Raw genomic sequence first — 20400 nt, forward strand, 5'->3', positions numbered from 1 at the left:
AAATGTAAAATGGGATATGCCTGCTGGTTCCACTGGTTTCCATGATGATTGCCCTGATTTTAGATCACTTTTTAACAATACAACACTTGAATACATCTCCCCTAAGAGGCCACAGAGAGCCCCAGGCACAAACTAAACCCATCATGCCCAAACTTTCAAATGCCCCAGGAAGCCCCACTGGTCATATCTTTGCATACTTTGCTCTGTGTGCCCATGGACATGTGAATATGCCCATGGCTGTATGTATAAGTGTGTATATAATGCATTTATAAGGGTATGTATGTATATGTATGCAAAAATGAAGATGTAGAAGCATATGTCTGCATATGTATACACGTATGTAGGTAGGAGAGACTATGTCACAACATTGGGAGGTATGCAATTGGAACGAGGCAAATCTGAGGAGGAAATAGTCAGTGATGTGATGCCCATAATGCAACAGAAGGTGCTGAAGGGCTCTTTGCATGGCCCTATTCCATGCCGTACAGTGTTAGCATGACTAATGATGCTTTTGTTAAAAAATACTCTTTTTTTTGTCCCCAGATGCTGGATGGCAGGATAGGGTCCCAAAGCAGGACTGCAGGGAGACATGGGGGAATGTTCTTAGGCAGGCTTATATGAATGTCAGTATGTTATGAAGCATGTTTAGAGGTCAGCATGTTTACATACATTGCATGCAAGTAGTTACTAAATTATTTTGTGATATGTTTCCTGTAGATTTAAAATGGTACAGAACTGATAAGTAGATGTTATGCAGTCCTCTTACACCGTACAGCAAGAAAACCACTTGTCACTGATAAATTGGCTTAATTAGCATTCTGGAGAAATTCACTTCTTGTTTACTCTACATAAATGATATGCACTTACTTGAGCAATTTATTCTTGTTTCTACTAGGGGAAGAAAACCAGATACGGAATTAATTTTTCTCTAAAATCTATCTGAAATAACCTCCTGATATTATTTTCTATTACCTGGAAAAAGGCATCTGAATTACTTATCAAAATAGATATTTTTGTAATAAGATTTATAGTTAACGTCTAATGATGTAAGGGCCCATTGCATTATATGAGTATGGAACTGGTCGTAAGGTCTGTTCCAGGTGTGTATGATTGACCCAGGCTAAGATCTATTCCAGGTCTCCAACCATGTTGATTATAAATGGACAGGAGCTGATATCAGTATTTGTGTTGGCACAGACCTCTACATCTACTTCATGATAGTCTTGTGCTATTGTGCAGTCTTGAGTCGGCAAAGCATGCTGGTTTATGACATCATTCATAACCTGTGTTAGCTAATGACATTAAAGGGATTCTATAGTGCCAGGAAAACAAACCCGTTTTCCTGGCACTATAGGCTCCTGTCCTGTTGTGCCCTCCTCCCTCGGGGCCCCCCTCCCTTGGGGCTGAAGGGGTTAAAACGCCACTTACCTTAATCCAGCGCCGATATCCCTCTGCGCTGGGTCTAGCTTTGCCCATGCTCCTCCCCCACCGACATCAGCCGGCGGGGGAGACCTAATGTACATGCGCGGCAGTAGCAGCGTGTGCATTAGACCTCCGCACAGGAAAGCATTATTCAATGTTTTCCTATAGGGAAAATCTGACGCTGTAGGTCCGTGAGGATGTCCAGCATCAGATAACCAAAAGCTTGTTTAGATTCCGGAAGCAAATGGTTCAGACTCATCCCATACCATAGCATTCCCTTAATGCTTTCCTATGAGGTTTTTACAGTGGGGACAATTACTTTGCATGCATACTAGCCTGCAAATGCATCCCTATGGGAAGCATTGAATTGGCTTATATCATCTGTATTGCTGACATCAGGGAGTGGTGGCAGAAGCAAATAAAAGGTAAATAATAGCACTTTTTTTTATTGGTGGAAGGTGCATATCTAAACAGCCTGAAGATCACTCTTATATTAGGAATACACTTGCTGGCCTCCATTTCCCTAACAACCCTTAATCTCTTCCCTTTTTTCCTACATTTTTAATTCTTTCTTCTCATCGCTATGTTGATGTTAAAGCAACACTGTAGGCACCAAAACAGCTTTAGCTTACTGAAGTATTTTTGGTGCATACTGTATATCATGCCCTGCAGTCTCAGTGCTAAATTGTCTGTCTTTTAGGAGTTAAATCACTGTGTTTTTATTGCCCTTGTCACACCTCCCTGCGTGTTACTCAAACAGCCTTACTAAATACTTCCTGTAATGAGAAATGTAATATTTAAACTTAATTTATTGCACATTCTGTTTAATTTAGAATTTCTTATCTCCTGAGCTGTTAATAGCCTCCCAGAGAGTCTGCAGGAGCCTTCTGTGTGTGATTAACCCCTTCAGGACGCAAGACGGTTCAGGACCGTCATCGGCATTTTTCCCTTGCCGACCGACGACGGTCCTGAACCGTCCTAAATTTAAAATGTACTTACCCGATCGCCGTCGTTCCCCCGGCGGCGATCGGCGTTGCTCCCGGTGTGGGGAGACTGCCTGCAGCCCAGACAGTCTCCCCATGGTGGATTAGGACCCCTGTGGCCATGTGATCGCCCAACAGGGCGACCACATGGTCACAATAGGTGTCCTAGTCTCTGCCTGCAGGGGGACTGTCTGTGCTGACAGGCAGTCTCCCTGCAACTGTAAAATAAAAAAAAAAATTAAAGTGAAAGTAAATAAAAAAAAATATTATTATATATGTGTATATATATGATATATAGACATATATTATACCTATATAATATATGTCTATATATCATATATATAATGTCATGCTAAGTGTATTTTTTATATTAATATGTACATATATTAATATAAAAATACACTTATAATTAATTTACACACGTATATATATAATATATATAATAACTATATATATATTGTATATATATATTATTATAAAATACGAATAATAAATAATTTAAATTAAATTAAAAAAATAAAAAATAATAATAAAAATTAAAAAAAATATATATCTATACGAAATGTTATTCTAACTGTATTTTGATATTAATATATATATATTTATAACAAAATACACTTAGAATGAAATTGTATATATAGCTATGTATATATAAATAAATAAAAAGAATACGAACTATTCATATGTCCATATACAAAATTACATAAATAATTATATAAATATACACGTAGACTTCAAATATATAAATATGCGCATATATTTAAATTCTACGTGCGTATTTATGTAATATTTTTACATAATTAAGTTATTTTATTGATTGCAATTTAAGGGCCGAAAGTCCAGAGAATTTAATTTGCTAGCACTGTATTTTACCCTGTAACGTTCTACGACACCCTAAAACCTGTACATGGGGGGTACTGTTTTACTCGGGAGACTTTGCTGAACACAAATATTAGTGATTCAAAACAGTAAAACATATCACAGCGATGATATTGTCAGTGAAAGTGACTTTTTTTTGCATTTTTCACACATAAACAGCACGTTTACTGATGATATAATTGTTGTGATACATTTTCCAGTTTTGAAACACTAATATTTGTGTTCAGCAAAGTCTCCTGAGTATAACAGTACCCCCCATGTACAGGTTTAAAGCGTTTTTGAAAGTTACAGGGTCAAATATATGGGTCAAATATTTTTACATTGAAAATGGCCAGGTTGGTTACGTTGCCTTTGAGAGCGTATGGTAGCCCAGGAATGAGAATTACCCCCATGATGGCATACCATTTGCGAAAGAAGACAACCCAAGGTATTGCAAATGGGGTATGTCCAGTCTTTTTTAGTAACCACGTGGTCACAAACACTGGCCAAAATTAGCGTTCAATTTAGTTTTTTACTTTTTTCGCACACAAACAAATATGAACGCTAACTTTGGCCAGTGTTTGCGACTAAGTGGCTACTAAAAAAGTCTGGACATACCCCATATTGAATACCCTGGGTTGTCTACTTTAAAAAAAATATGTACATGTGGGGTGTTATTCAGCGATTTATGACAGATAATAGTGTTACAATGTCACTATTGATACATTTTAAAAATGTATGTTTTGAAACCGCAATATCCTACTTGTACTTATAGCCCTATAACATGCAAAAAAATAGCAAAAAGCATGTAAACACTGGGTATTTTTAAACTCAGGACAAAATTTTGAATCTATTTAGCAGTTTTTTTCATTCACTTTTGTAGATGAATAAAAGATTTTTCACATAAAAGTCAAAAAACATGTATTTTTTTCAATTTTTCATCATATTTTTTCATTTTTTAAAAATTAAATTACATGAGATTATATAAATAATGGTATGTAAAGAAAGCCCCTTTTGTCCTGAAAAAAACAATATATAATTTGTATAGGAACAGTAAATGAGAGAGCGGAAAATTACAGCTAAACACAAACACCACAAAAGTGTAAAAAGATGCCTGGTCGCAAATGTACAACATCGCAAAAAAAGTCCAGTCCTTAAGGGGTTAAAGTTCAACTTACAGAGATAAAAACGTCTAAAGTTAACATCTGGTTGAAATTTTTTTTTTATTTTTTTCATGCAAGCTGTCAGTGGTGTATCTTGGTTTTGTGCTGCCCTAGGCAGGACAAAACTCAGCCACCCCCCTCCCCGCGCGCGCGTGCGCGCCACCCCCACCCAACCCTTCCCCCCTGCCCCGCCTTCTAAATACACACACATTCACTGACAGATACGCATACACTAGCTAACAGACACACACAGTCAGACACACACAGTCGGACACACACACACACACACACTAACAAACACACACAGTCGGACACACACACACTAACAGACACACACAGTGAGACACACACACTAACAAACACACACAGTCGGACACACACACTAACAAACACACACAGTCGGACACACACACTAACAAACACACACAGTTGGACACACACACACTAACAGACACACACTAACAAACACACACAGTCTGACACACACTAACAAACACACACAGTCGGACACACACACACACTAACAGACACACACAGTGAGACACACACACTAACAAACACACACAGTCGGACACACACACTAACAGACACACACTGTCGGACACACAGTCAGACACACACACTAACACACACAGTCACAGACACACACACACACACTATCAGACACACACAATCAGAGACACACACACACACTCACATTACCTTTGGGAATGCTGGGGGTGGGGGGGTTCTCCCATTCCCTGGTGGTCCAGTGGCTGCAGGATGGCACTGGCGGGCAGGCTGGGCGGCCGGCGAGGGAGCTCTTCCCCTGAGCTCTCTGCTCAGCTCCCTCGCGCGCCGCCCGCAGAGTGAGGCTGGGAGGCGGAGCCGGAATATGACGTCATATTCCGGCTCCCAGTCTCACTCTGCGGGCGGCGCGCGAGGGAGCTGATCAGAGAGCTCAGGGGAAGAGCTCCCTCGCCGGCCGCCCAGCAACAAGCAACCAGCCCAGCATGTCTGTTAGCCGCAAGGCTAACAAGACATTTGCCTTGGGCATTTGTGGGCGGAGTTTTTTGCCGCCCCCTGGAAAATGCCGCCCAAGGCAAATGCCTTGTTTGCCTCGCGGCTAATACGCCCCTGCAAGCTGTGTGAGTCACATTCAGGGGAGTGTGGCTAGGGCAGCATAAACAAAAAACAAAAGTGATTTAACTTCTAAATGGCAGCAAATTGAGCAGTGAGACTTCTACTGCATGATCTACACCAGAACTGCTTTATTAAGCTAAAGTTGTTTTTATGTCTATAATGTTCCTTTAAGATTTCTCTAACTTCTTGTCTATTGCTATATACTGCTGATATTGATCAATGTGATATAAATACTTCATGCATGTACATATGTTTTTCTCATATTGAATTTGAGGTAAGTGTACTATTCTGTGACTAGCATTGTATAATATTACATATGTTTTGCATTATTGTTATGTATTATAGATTTCTAAAAAGCCTTGAATATTAAAACAAAGAAATACAAAAATACATACACCATATTCTTAAAGGGACACTATTGTGACTAGAACAACTTCAGCTGTTGTCTGTAGCATGTCCTGCAGGGTTTTTAATGTAAACACTGCCTTTTCAGAGAAAATGTGAGTTTAAACACATTTTCACTCCTCTGACATGGGGTTGGGGACCTAAATAGTGAGTTGAATACTATAGTGTAAGGAATACATATTTGTATTTCTGACATGATAATATCCCTCTAAAGTAAGAACAATTACTTCATGCATTACTTTAAGAGTGTGGTGAATGTGATTTTTTGCAGTAACGATGCAAGTCCCAAGCATGAAAGATGTTTTTTTTTTTTTAACTAATATTCAATAAATTCCAGTTTTAAATTTTTATGTCCTGGAGTGTCTGCAAATTTTTATTTTGTGGATTTCTTGTGAAACACTAACCACATCAATCTCAGAGACATTTACAATATATGAGACAACGCAAATTTTTTGTACTTTAGCTATTTTCTTTTATCAGATTTTCCATAGCTGTGAGAAGCCAACATTTGTAACTAGGATACACACCGCTGAATACATAGTTACATAGTTAGATAGCTGAAAAGAGACTTGCGTCCATCAAGTTCAGCCTTCCTCACACCTGTTACATGATGTAAACATATTTAAATTTTTCGATCTAGAGCAGCAGTTCCCAACCTGTGGTGCAATCCAGGTCCCCCAGGGGTACACAAAAAAGAAACATTGGCAATGGTTGTTCTGCAACCGTTGCAGCCACACCGCACAGTTTGGGAACCGCAGGCTGAAGGGGCCTGTTTGCCATCACGTCATGTGGTGCGGCGCTTTAGCAGCGCGACCGGGCCCCTTCTTATACAGCCATGAGGGAGATAGAGGAAGGAGGATGGACTGAGAGAGGAGCAAGCCCCTAACTTCCAACAGCCACAGCCTGCAGACACCACCCTCCTGCACCCAAGAGGTAGGAAACTTGAGAGTGGCTAAAAGTTTAACTGGTATGTGTGTCGGTATCTGTATGTATGTAGTATTTGTATGTCTGGGTATTTGTATGCGTGCCAGTGTGTGTCTCTGTATGTGTCAGTGTTTGTATCTGTGCATCTACGCATCTGCATGTGTGTCAGTGTTTGTGTCTATGTATCTACATGTGTGTGTCTGTGTATCTGTATGTGTGTCAGTGTTTGTGCCTATGTATGTACATGTGTGTCAGTGTGTGTCTGTGTATCTGTGTGTCTGTGTATCTGCATGTATGGCAATATTTGTATCTGTGCGTCCGTACATCTGTATGTGTGTCAGTGTGTGTATCTGTATGCGTCAGTGTGTATTTTAGTGGAGCAGAATAGGCTGCCTTAAAAACCTTGAGAAATCATGACTCTATTACTGCACCCAATCTCAGTGTATGAATATTATACGTACATTAGTCTTTGGATATTTCCAACACAATTGACCTCAAAATAAAGAACAAAACAGAACAATGAAAGTACAGCACACTATGTTATCCACAAATAATATGCTTGATTCTTGTGTAGAGTACACTCACATTCATTAGAGCTAACTCAGAGCTCTGCTGTTTTTGCACATGGACGGTATAATCCCATTTTAGGATGTAAATTGGTCCAAATGATAGAGATACTCCACTAGATTTACAATAGCATTAGCAGTAGATTTACAATAGGCTAGGTAGAAAGTTAATTCATTTCTTTTAAAAATGCTCTTTGATGACACTTGATCTTGACACTGTGCTGGGCACATTTGTTATTTCACAGTTGGAACTGGTCTTGGAGTGTAACTATGTTACCTTTAGTGGCAAGTTTTTCGTGCAAACACAGGGGACGGCCATGGGGGCCAATATGGATCCATCCTATGTTAAGGAAAATGTTGTTTATGCTTACCAATTATTTTATTATGTCTTGATCTGACTCTGTTACATTGATGACATATTTTTTCTTTGGAAGGAGAGCTTATTACTGTTCAATGACTTGGATCAGGGTGCATTTCCAGAATCTAGTTCACTTTAGAATAAGACCGGTCTTAGACACACTTCCTAGATGTCATGGTAAGTAAAACTGATGGCTATCTTTTGACCTGTTCCGAAAGCCCACTGACAGAATATCATTCTTGCAGGCGGACTCTTTCCATCCAACCAGTATGATCCACAGCCTACCTTATAGCCAACTACTCAGGATTTGGTGCATTGTTTCCCAGGAAGAGAACTCAGAGACTTGGGCACATAAGAAGATTGATGACTTTGCCTCTTGTGTTACACTGCAAGAGTCATTGGAGAATGTCAAACAAGTGGAGAGAAGCGCCCTACTTTGGGGGCATTCCTTGTTTCACTTCATTCTCCAGAAGATCGGGCTTTAGCATGCCATTCACAAACACTGACATATGCTACAAAGTGATTTCACAATTAGGGACCTCTTTTCTGATAAGCCTTGAAAAATGCACGGGCCTAATTTTTTCCTAGTCCGGCCCTGCATTCATTTGTGATTGTTTGTTCATTGATTTAGGGGTACATATAGAGCACACTTTAGTCCCTATGTTTTTATGCTCCCTTGATTAAAGTTTTTTGACAAAACATTGGGATTTATTTCTAAGGCAATCCTCTCTTCTCACACCATCATTTATTCCTGTATGTATTTAGATTGTTTTGTATTTTCACATATTATTCTTTATGATTAAACATAATTGTTTTTTGTTTATGACTAATGATCTATTTTCATTGCGTCTTTTATATTAAATATGTGTTTTGGTTTTGGGATCCATGTGACCATTATATACATATGATGACTACATTGGATATATAGTCTGATAGCTTTTTGTCACAAAATCTAGACGGATACATGAATACTTCAGTAAATGTTTGTATTCATTTAATAAAGTTTGATTACTTTTTGTTGGTTGTGCTCCTTATTCATCCTTTGTTCGTTTAATTTGTAGACTCTACTGGGTATAAAGTTGTTGAGTGAGCACCCTATCCTTACTGTGCTTTTATTACATTTACATATTTTCAAGAGTTTTATGGTTACGGTGTACTTTCCTTGTTAATTGCTTTTTCTGTACGTGTGTCAGTGTCGCGTTACTTACCTTAATCAGCCCGCACAGTCCTCCTACTGTCACGTGGCCCGACCACTCCATGCGGCCGCGTGGCATGGTTCCAGCTAAAAATAAACTATCTTACCCTTTGGACCGGCAAATTTCTCCCCTTTGTTCGCCAGCGCCTAGTCACAGTCAGACCTTTGGACGCTGCCTGCTTTGAGGGCACGTCCTTAAATAGATTATAGACGTGATGTCACTTCTGCCCTTAAAGTGACAATGACATCATTTCGACCCTAGTCTGTTTTGATTTGCAATGATGACGTGGACCAATCAAAACACAGGTAAGCCTATGTAAGGCTTGCTTTGGCTCTTATTCTTTGCCCTATCATGGTTTCTGTATAGATCCTCACTTTGTGCTCCTAGTGATTCCCCTGTGAATTTCTGTGTTTGACCTCGGCTTCGTATTGACCTAGTAATTCCTGGTACCCTGACCTGGCTTCATATTGACCTCGTGATTTCTAGTATCCTTACCCAGCTTTGTCTTGACTCTGACTATTTCCGTATTCCTGACTGTAACGGATTGACGGGCACCCCGACTGGGTACCTCCGTTGAAGGATGCTCCTAGCGCTTCCTGAGGACTCCAAGCACTGCAGCAGACACCACAACCACCGAACCGGAGAAGCATACGAATGCTCTCAAGCATATGAATGCTGTAAACAGCTGAACAGGAAAAGCATACAATCAGCTCACACTCCTGGCAATCAGCATACAATCCAATTCCCCCAATAACGAGACGACACTTCGTTTTGAGGGTCAAGCAGAACTCTGGTTTAATGGCACACACTCTGCTTTTATGCACTTCTCCCCTTCAAGGGAGACGCCCACATACAATTATACATTACCCAATCACACAATGGTTACATCCCACAGATTCCCTCCCCTTAGCCTGAGAAGTAACCCAATTATCCGTACAGTTTAAACAAACTTTTTACCCAACGTTCATAACTCTAAAACCATACATCCAATATTAATAAAAGTTACATATTATTAATCAGCACATTCCAATTACAAACATACCCAAAAATTCGAATCCGTTCAGCCGTTCGGGAGATAGGTATAAGTCACTTTTGACCGACCACAAGCACATTTTCATGCCCAAAACAGTTCCATGGATTTGGGCTGTGCGGGACTTAGTCTCCAGCCGTGGTGTCGAAGAAGGTACGGGTCAGCGGTGTTCGTGCAATTGGGTAGCCGAAAACAGTTCCATAGATTTGGCTGCACACACCGCTGACCGCGTTTGAATAAGTTAAAATGGCAGAGAAAACGACTAAGTCCCATTCGAACGAGCGTTCGAATCTTCGAACGGGACTTAGTCTCCAGCCGTGGAAGGTACGGGTCAGCGTTCGAATAAGTTAAAATGGCCACCGCCACGTGTTCATTTGTCGAATGGCGGCCTCGGTACTTCGAGGACTTCGGCACTTCAACTGCATCCGAAGTGCCAGTTTAAAAGTTGTAACACTGCTCCAAAGTATTTAAAGGGACAGGAACAGCATTATAAAAATCCATAATGCCCAAATACAGTTCTTAAAGGGCAATACATCCCAGGGCCATAGTCTCAGGGCAGGAGGCTAGCAATCAGTCCTCTCCAATGCCCAGTGGCAAATGGCAGTTTGTCACACTGACCTTGGCTTATCTTAACCTTGTTTCTTGCTGTATTAAAACGTTAAGGCCGGCCATTCTAAGGCTTAGTAATACGTCTTTCAGATTCACCTTTTGTGGGTTTCCACTTTCCTGCGTTTTAGGGTATGACAGTCAGTGTTTTTATATGTGTATCTGCATGTGTGTCAGTGTATGTATCAGTGTATTTGTACAACTGTATGTATGTCAGTGTTTTCATCTGTGTTTCTGCATATCTGCATGTGTGGCAGTGTTTGTACCTGTGTATCTGTTCATCTGTATGTGTATCAGTGTGTGTATCTGTATGTGTCAATGTGTCTGCATTTGTGTCAGTGTATCAGCATGTGTGTCAGTGTGTGTACCTATGTATCTGCATGTGTGTCAGTGTTTGTATCTCTGTGTGTATCTCCATGTGTGTCAGTGTGTGTATCTGCATGTCTGTATCTGTGTGTATGTGTCATTGTTTGTTTCTGTGTGTCTGTATATCTGCATGTATGGCAGTGTTTGTATCTGTGCATCTGTACATCTGTGCATGTGTCATTGTGTGTCTCTATTTGTATGTGTGTCAGTTTTTGTATCTGTGTATCTGCATGTGTGTGAGTGTGTGTATCAGTGTGTCTGTGCAACTGTATTTGTGTCAGTGTTTACATCTGTGTATCTGCATGTTTGCCAGTGTTGTTTGTATCTATGGTTCTGTACATCTGTATGCGTCAGTGTGTGTATCTGTGTGTGTGTGTCAGCATTTGTAACAGTGTCTGTGCATCTGCATGTGTGTCAGTGTTTGTATCAGTGTCTTTGTGTGAATTTGTGTATGTCTGTATATGTACGTATGTCAATGTTTGTATCTGTGTGCCTGTATCTGAATGATACCCTTACTCGTGACCATCACAGCTCAAACCTTACAAGAGCTGAACGTCTAGCCTTATTATCTCTTAAGAATAATGATGATCTTAACACTAAACCGGCTGATAAGGGCGGAGCCTTGGTGGTCCTGAATAGAGCTGATTACATCAAGGAAGTTGAACGCCAGCTGAGAGATGATAGTACCTATGAAGTTTGCCCTAGGGATCCTACACTCTCTCTTATTAGGGAGATTAATCTAATTATTGAAGAGACAGTTCGTAATGGAGTTATTGATCAAAATATTAAAATGTTTCTTTCAAAAGAACATCCTATCATGCCTACATTTTCCCTTTACTTCTCTCTTGTAAATATGTATATATGTATAGGGATTTATTTCAGCCTTTTCTTTTCTCTTGATTTCTCAGTGCTTCTCGAAGTAACATCGTACCCTCTTGTAACCACCTGGTATGTGGTAGTCATACATGAGGAATGTTCGTATTTGCACATGTGATTTTTTTTTTGTTTTGTCATCAATATGAATTGTATTTCATTTACATTCATTATTGTATTTTCCTATTTGGCTAGATCTTACGACTTTTCGATTCTCCAGATGTTGGAATAACATGATGTCTTTATCCATTCCCTTTTATTATGGATTATTTGAAGAGGAATTTATTTCCATTTATTTCCATAATATTTTTTATAAATATTGTACTTTCAAATCAATTATTGAAATTTTGCCTGCTTCATGGATTATTTTATGAAATATTAAATTATAGATGGTTATGTTACTATATAATTGGTCACTGTACCTTTAAGATCCTGATACTATGTTCGAGCAGACTCCATGTCTTGTTTTTTATATGTTACTTATGCATATGTTGTAACATGTGATGATGATTTTCAATTAACTTAATTGAGCTTGGGGTTATTTAAACTCTGCTGTTATGTTGTATCCCTTATGCATGATTAAGGCTCACTTATTTTTTGGTGAGGTGGTGAACCCACGATTAAACTTACCTTCATTATCCTGGAGTGCTGCCTGTGTTCCTCTTCTTTTGTATCTGCATGTGTGTCAGTATGTGTACCTACAATATATATATATATGTAGGTATATATATTGTAAATATAGAAAAATCAAAGTGAAGGTCCGCACTCACGGTCTTCATAAAACTTCGCTTTTAATGTTTACATAAAAAACGAATATGATGCCAGACAGCGTCAACGTTTCAGTCCCCGTTCGGGACTTTCCTCAGGACAGCAGGATATATATGTAAATATATATACATACACATATGTATATGTGTGTGTGTGTACTTATGTGTATGTATGTATGTATATATGTATATATCTCCCCTTTTTCTCTGACCAAAGGTCCCCCTGCTTCTCCTCTGCCCCAGGCTCCCCTGCTTCTCCAGGCTCCCCCTCCTTCTTCTCTGCCCCAGGTTACTTGTGTATCCCTTGTATACCACTTCGATAAATTTCATAAATTGTACTCCTCATATTAGCGAAATGTTTGTAATTAATATAGTTGCTATTATTTCAAACTTATTAATTTTTCTCTTTCCCATCTCCCCTTTTTCTCTGACCAAAGGTCCTGGGGCAGAGGAGAAGGAGGGGGGAGCCTGGAGAAGCAGGGGAGCCTGGGGCAGAGGAGAAGCAGGGGGACCTTTGGTCAGAGAAAAAGGGGAGATGGGAAAGAGAAAAATTTATAAGTTTGAAATAATAGTAACTATATTAATTACAAACATTTCGCTAATATGAGGAGTACAATTTATGAAATTTATCGAAGTGGTATACAAGGGATACACAAGTAATAAAAATGTAGGGAACCACTGATCTAGAGGGAGAGAGAATGTAAATGCATATACAGATACATGGGTATAGGAACAGGGGGTGATGAAGGGATAGTTCCCACCACAGACATTTTTATGAATAGATGTCATAAGGCAGATTACCTCAGACATGCTTCTACTAGTTAAGTTTCCCATCCAGCACATTATGAGCCCCACATACAACAAAAATGGCCCAGCTGAGAATCTTAGTGATAATATGAGGAGTTAAATGGGTGATTGGAAACACAGACTTCCCACTGCAGCTCAATGACAAGTCTTTGCAAGGTAGGTGCTCTGAGCAATTGCTGCCTCTTGAGTTTAGCTCCACTGAGCTAACCAAGCCAGAATGTAGCGCAGGATCAATTGTCTGATGGATAGCTAGGGATGTGTAGAAATGTTCATTTATAAAAGTGCCAATTTTCTATTGAAATCTGCACGTTTTGTGTATTGATGTTTTAAGGGTCTGGAGTTTCCTTCATTGTATAGTGCTGTGGTCTCTCAGTGCCATATGGAGATCCGAGGCGCTTTAACATTTATCTATTCACGCCCTCTTGGCCTCTTCTGGCATGGGCATGAATCAAATGAGGAAGATAAAATATATATAAATAAAATTATTTTAAAAACAAACAACATATAGTGTTTTAATATTAAACCCAAGCAGCCCAACCGCCAATATTGATACACTCTCACTTGCACAAAACAAACAAAAATCACTTATTGTGAAAGTCTGCTAAACTTCTAAAACACCAGTATCTATAATGTATCAATTAAGGCCATGACAAATATGTATATTGTTTCAGATAAAAGAGAAAAAGATGATTAAAGATGTGCCTATATAGTTCAAATCACATATAACATCAGCAATAATATAACATTTAAACTGACGAGAAACGCTATTTTTCTAAATATGAATGCTTCATCTATTTGCTAATAATAAAATTATAACAAGCAGCAAGAATGAGTCTTTATGTTTAAAAATCATGATTTAAATCAAGTCTTACTGCTTACTGATTTAAATCATCTTTTAAATCGACTCAATTTAAATCAAATCCTGTTACAAACAAAGTCTAACGCTATACACAAATACACGCCTACATTTACAAACTACTGCAAGAAACTCAAATGCATTGTTGCAGTAACACACACAGGGTTATTCAATAATTCACAGTGAGAATTACCGGGAATTCAATGTGAATTTCCAATCTAAGGTAAAATTGTCAAAGTGGAAACAGAATTGAATTGGAGAACTTTTCTAATTGGGCAATTTTGGCCTAAAAACATGGCCTACGAAAATTACTTGGAATTCTCAGAAATTCTCACTTCTCACAGTGAATAACCTTGTGGCACATATAAACACATGACCCCAAAAATATATACATAACACATGTATGTGTTTTTATAAATGATCTGTTTTTTTGCAAATATTTAGTGAGGTTTTTTAGCCATTTCTCTAAATAAAAGGCTTAGGCTCACATTAAGGTAAAGCAGTCATAAGATAGTGAAAACATGTCATCAGATTATTGACCAATATAAACACTTTGTGGAGTTTATATAGAATTGGTTTTAACGGTAAATTTATATTTGATTAAAGGACCACTATAGGCACCCAGACCACTTCAGCTTAATGAAGTGGTCTGGGTGCCTGGTCCAGCTAGGGTTAGCCCTTTTTTTAATAAACATAGCAGTTTCAGAGAAACTGCTATGTTTACACTGAGGGTTAATCCAGCCTCTAGAGCCTCTAGTGGCTGTCTCATTGACAGCCGCTAGAGGCGCTTGCGTGCTTCTCACTGTGAAAATCAGTGAGAAGACGCCAGTGTCCATAGGAAAGCATTGTAAATGCTTTCCTATGAACTGGCTGAAGCGCGCGCGGCTCCTGCCGCGCATGCGCATTCAGCCGATGACGTCGCTAGGAATAGGAAGGAGGAGGAAAGCTTTTAACCCCTTCCTCTCTCCAGAGCCCGGCGGGAGGGGGACCCTGAGGGTGGGGGCACCCTCAGGGCACTATAGTGCCAGGAAAACGAGTATGTTTTCCTGGCACTATAGTGGTCCTTTAAGTCCTACACAGCGAAAATTACTGTGAAATACCATCTAAAACATCTAACTTGTGTACTACATCATATTGATGCAAAGACAGTGCTTATGAGATTACTATGCTGAATGTAGCCATGACTATTGATGTGTATGATGTCATCTGCACAATTTAACTACCCTGTGACTCAGACGAAAAAAAAGAAGAGTTAAAAAAAGGGACTTTAAAATATGAAATATTACAAGGCTCTGTGCTTTCCAGCCACACAACTCCCTAGCACTTAGTCTATAGTGTCGCTAAAAGGCCTCTGCATATAGTTCATTGCCCCCCTGTGTGCCCTCCACATGCTCCCCACCTGGAGCATCACTGCTTGGATGAAGGCGCCCTCTGCTAACTTCAGTTGGCAGAGTAGGCACCTGCCAACTCACACAGCACACTCTGTCCAAAAATGTTGGTGATTGGTGGGGAAGGGCGGAGAGCAGGCAGTGAGAAAGCACTTTATTACTGTGCTCTTCCTGCACAGCTATCTCGAATGCCCTGCTGTGTGCTGGCAGCCAGTGTGTGTCTGTGTTTGTCAGAGTGTGCATCTGTGTGTGTGTCAGACTGTGCATCTATGTGTGTGTCAGGGTGTGCATGTGTGTGTATAGGGGGGTGTATGTCAGGGTGTGCATAAGTGTGTGAGGGTGTGTGCATGTGCCAGTGTGTGCATGTGTCATGGTGTATCTTTGTGTCAGTGTGTGTGTGTATGTATATGTCAGTGTGTGTAACTATGTGTTTGTATATGTCAGTGTGTATATGAATTGTGTGTATCTGTGTTTTAATGTGTATGCCTATCTGTATGTATGTGGCAGTCCATGTGCATACATTCAAGCAAACACCAACACAACATGCAAGCACACCCCTGCAATCAAACACAAACATTACATACAAACACACCCATGTATTAAAACACAAAAATTATATACAAGCACCCCTTCATTTAAACATCAACACTATACACAAATGCACACCCGCATTTAAAAGCCAATACTACATACAAACACACCACTGCATTCAAATACAAGTATTACACATAAGTACAATACGGCATTCTAATGGCACCAGTACATACAAATACACCCCTACAAGCACACACATACTCCATACAAAAACATACTTACTCACAAATACAACCCATCAATGATGGGCAAATGGTAGATTTCCAGCTGGCATGCATCCTTGGAGTTGTACAGCAGATAGAGATCTATCTTTTGGCCACTTTTCACTAGAGGGGGACACAAAAAACTTACTTGGACCAGAGCCCTTTCTACAGTAGTTCTGCCACTGACAAGAGGGCACATATGGGACCTGTGCAGAAAGAGGACAACCACTGGCCACCAGGGAGTGGTTTAACTCTAGCCCTCCCAGAGCAAAGTAGGGAGGCTGGGCGTACCTCTTAATTAATAAAAAAAAACATGTGTGTGTGAATGTTTCTATAATTGTGTGTATATGTCTGTGCTTACATGTGTGGTTGTCTGTGATAGTGTGTTTATGTCTGTGACTATGTGTGTTTATGTCTGTGATTGTGTGTGTAGGTCTATGATTGTATGTGTGTGTATGTCTGTTATTTGTGTCTGTATGTCTATGGTTGTGTGTGTGTGTGTGGTTATTTGTATGTGTGATTTTGTGTATGTCTGTGATTGAGTTGTGTGTTCCTGTGATTGTGTGTCAGTATATCAGTGATTATGTGTGCAGGAAAAGGTGTATGTGTTTAGTAGACTGAGAAAATGGCTTTTCTTATTTATTTTTCTTTCAGCTGTTTAGTAGATAACTCCCTAAACTGGTACCCTTATGTGGGATTTCCATATTTAAAGGATACCAAATTAGGGCGCTGTGTGTCTATGCATGTAACTATGTGTGTCTATATGTGTGTGACTGTATATGCATGGCACAGATTGGCTGAGAGTGCACAGTTAACAATCCCAGTCGATGAGCTGGCAATGTACACCATGGCTTAGCTTAGTTGGACTAAGTTTGAATAGTTGGCAAGGTGACAGGATGCACATCTTACCATAACCACTGCAGTATACTATAGTGGTTATGGTGCAGCTATATTGAAATAATAGAATCTTGTTAAACTGAGTATTTTCACTCTCTCCATAATTAACTACACGGGTCCAAATGTTTTCACTCTATGTGTGTCTCTGTTAAAAAGGACTTATATAGCTAGCTGTTTTGAATAAGGTTCCCTGCAAGCCTTTAATGAGTCATTAACCAAGACCAGTTTTGGTTTACTGTCTGTTTAAAGGAAATTATTCTTCAAGCGGAAAAGCAGGTTTTAAAGCTACCTTCAAATACATGCAAACACCGAAACAAGAAACCAAACTCTAACTTACAAATGAATGTTCAGTAAATGCCAACCAAACATAGCCTCACAAGCAATGAAAAAGAAAGAAAAATGTCATATTTCAGAACATAATTGCTGTCCTATAATAAAGAATAGATACAAGTGAAAGCACTATTTGTATCTACTGTGTTTTTGTATGAATTGGGTTATATTTTAAATACAATGTAATAAATGTACAATGACATGAACACACAATGATTTTTCAAAGAGTGCTAACTAATCCAAGCAAACTGATTTATTAGGTCAGAGATGTTTGTGAACTACATTTCCCATGATGCTCTGGCAGTCTAAACATCAACAGATCACTGATTTAGAAAACCCAACAAAGTGTAAGCGCTATGAAGACAATAAGGCACTCAGTATAGCTGCACTGAACCCCAGTGACACAAAAGAAGTATACACAAATATAGATAATATTAACACAAAAAAACCCTGCTAAAACTGATATCAATAAATCTGCAAATAAACATAAAATAATATAGTGCAGACTATCTGAATTATGTAATGTGCAATGGGGAATAAGGGAAAAAACTCACAAGATCACTGATTTAGTCAAAAACATACCAGCTATGTATATGCAGACACCAAACACACATAAACATCCATTTTCCAAACAAGACTTTCCAAGTATAAACTAGTTAACCACATAAAGAGTGTCATTTTACACAGTGCAATGTCAAAACAAAAGTTTTGTTTAAAACACAATGTACAGCGTTTAAATTCTGCTTTAGAAAATGGAGCCATAATTATTTTGTAATTAACACGTGAATAGCACTTGGTGATTCACAATTTTAACTGAAGAAATGTAGATGCATTGTAGGGGGTTATGTGTAAAGATCAGTTATGGGGCAAATTTCTAAAATTGGTGCATCAGAAGGATCTATCGATTCGTTTACACGGTGATAGCTCCACTTTTAGTACATTGCCTCATCAGTAATCTCTTTGCTAACAAAACCAATATTTATTGCAGGTTTAACCATTTTGGTGCCTGGAGCAAAGCAACCTAATTTACTTAAGAAAGGAAGATTACCAGAACACTTTTACTATGAGGTAGACATGCGTTTGTGTATTTGTAAAAAAAAAAAAAAAAATAATAATATATAGAGTTGTCATTAGGCTCTGTTGTGCAGTACCACTGCATATGATGGTGCTTCACAAATAGGTTAATACAGTTATTATGTAAAGTTGATTTTTAGACAATGTCAATTATTACACTAAAATCTCACACACATATACTAGGACAGAATGGTATGGTGAATTAGTGATATCTGGAATATAAATATGCAAATGGATCAAAGTCTTTGGAATAGTACTAAAAAGTGTTGCAGGGGTGCCTAAAGGAAGGGGGGGCCTAAAGGTAGATCCCCAGATGGTTTAAAATAACAGCTTCCATGATGATTTGTTATACTAAAGGCATGCAAAGCATCATGGGAGTTGTAGTTCTAAAACACCTGGGGATCTACCTTCTGGGCACCCCTGTGCTGTGAGATGCTGTACATTATACTTAAAAATTTAAACTGGCAAATACAAGCTAAGTCCACATGTACTCAAAGAACTGTCAAGGTTTCTTTAACATCTGTTTACTTTTTACCTGAGTGCACATCAAACACTCACTCATCATTAGGCTGACACTCTTGTTTGAAAACTTTGTTTTACTTTTACTTACTTTGATACAATGTGAGTGTAGACAGGTGAAGGGGCTTAGCGTCTCCAGGTGCCCATTTCCCCAGTGAGTTGTTCAGAATGTTTTAGTATATCCTCATTCGTTACTGTACTATCTCCCAAGTCTGGATTGTTCCGTCTCTAAACACTGTAGGAATGTGTGTGGTGTAGTTACTGTACAATAACGAATCTGCTTCCCTTCTGTCGGGGATGTGGGAGGTACTAATACAAGTGGTAAGACTGGCCGGCCTTGGGGAGGGAGATTTGCTGTAAGGAAGCTTGCCCATAAACACTGCATCTCTTTTGCACAATGTCACATACTTGTTTTGTCATCTTTCAGCTTCTTTGTAAACCGTCACTTTGGTTCGCTCACACTTGTCTCTAGCTTTCTATAGTAAAGGTCATTTTTTATGCTGATTGCAAAACAATTCTTTCATTTTCAAATAGCATTAAAACTTTAGTAATTCATTGAATGATACACCTGTTTCATGCATGCTCTGAAAGAGATTGGAACATTCACACATTTATTTTTGAAAAAAAAATTCATAACCTAGGGATTTATATACTAAACGACAAACTAAAGTGAACTGAAAACTGAATTGCAAAATATAACGCTGACCAGTAATAATTCTCCAATACCGCTCTAGCCATAGCGTAGCCATTTTTTTTTTTAAATCTTTATTTTGGTGTGCAATAAAAGATGAACATACAGGCTTGTATTGCCACAACAGCTCTACAAGCTAAATGAATATAAACAATTCCATACAGTGTCATGGCATGAGAAACAAATGCACATTTTTATATGGTATATCCTTCTGTTTATGCTGTAGTACAACTTGCGTTACAAGTATATGCATGCTTAATAAAATAAACTACGTGCTGGAGATGATAAGAACAAAAAAATATATATATGACCTTGCTAGTAATATAGCCGCTTATACATGAATTAGTATTCACTGATCAGAGAGGCTGTACCTCTCTAGGTGTATGTACAGACTAGTACATG

The 20400-nt window shown here is 39.0% G+C and overlaps 1 protein-coding gene across 1 annotated transcript in view; it reads right to left on the reverse strand.

Moving 5' to 3' along the window:
• Positions 1 to 19538, reverse strand: part of CRACR2A (calcium release activated channel regulator 2A) — a 148426-nt gene extending 128888 nt beyond the window's left edge. The window contains exon 1 of the mRNA XM_063447792.1: positions 19399 to 19538. The gene's annotated coding sequence lies outside the window, so the exon portion shown is untranslated. The remainder of the gene's footprint in view (positions 1 to 19398) is intronic.
• Positions 19539 to 20400: the final 862 nt, after the last annotated feature.

Source organism: Pelobates fuscus, chromosome 3, assembly GCF_036172605.1.
Source record: "Pelobates fuscus isolate aPelFus1 chromosome 3, aPelFus1.pri, whole genome shotgun sequence".
Lineage (NCBI taxonomy): Eukaryota > Metazoa > Chordata > Amphibia > Anura > Pelobatidae > Pelobates > Pelobates fuscus.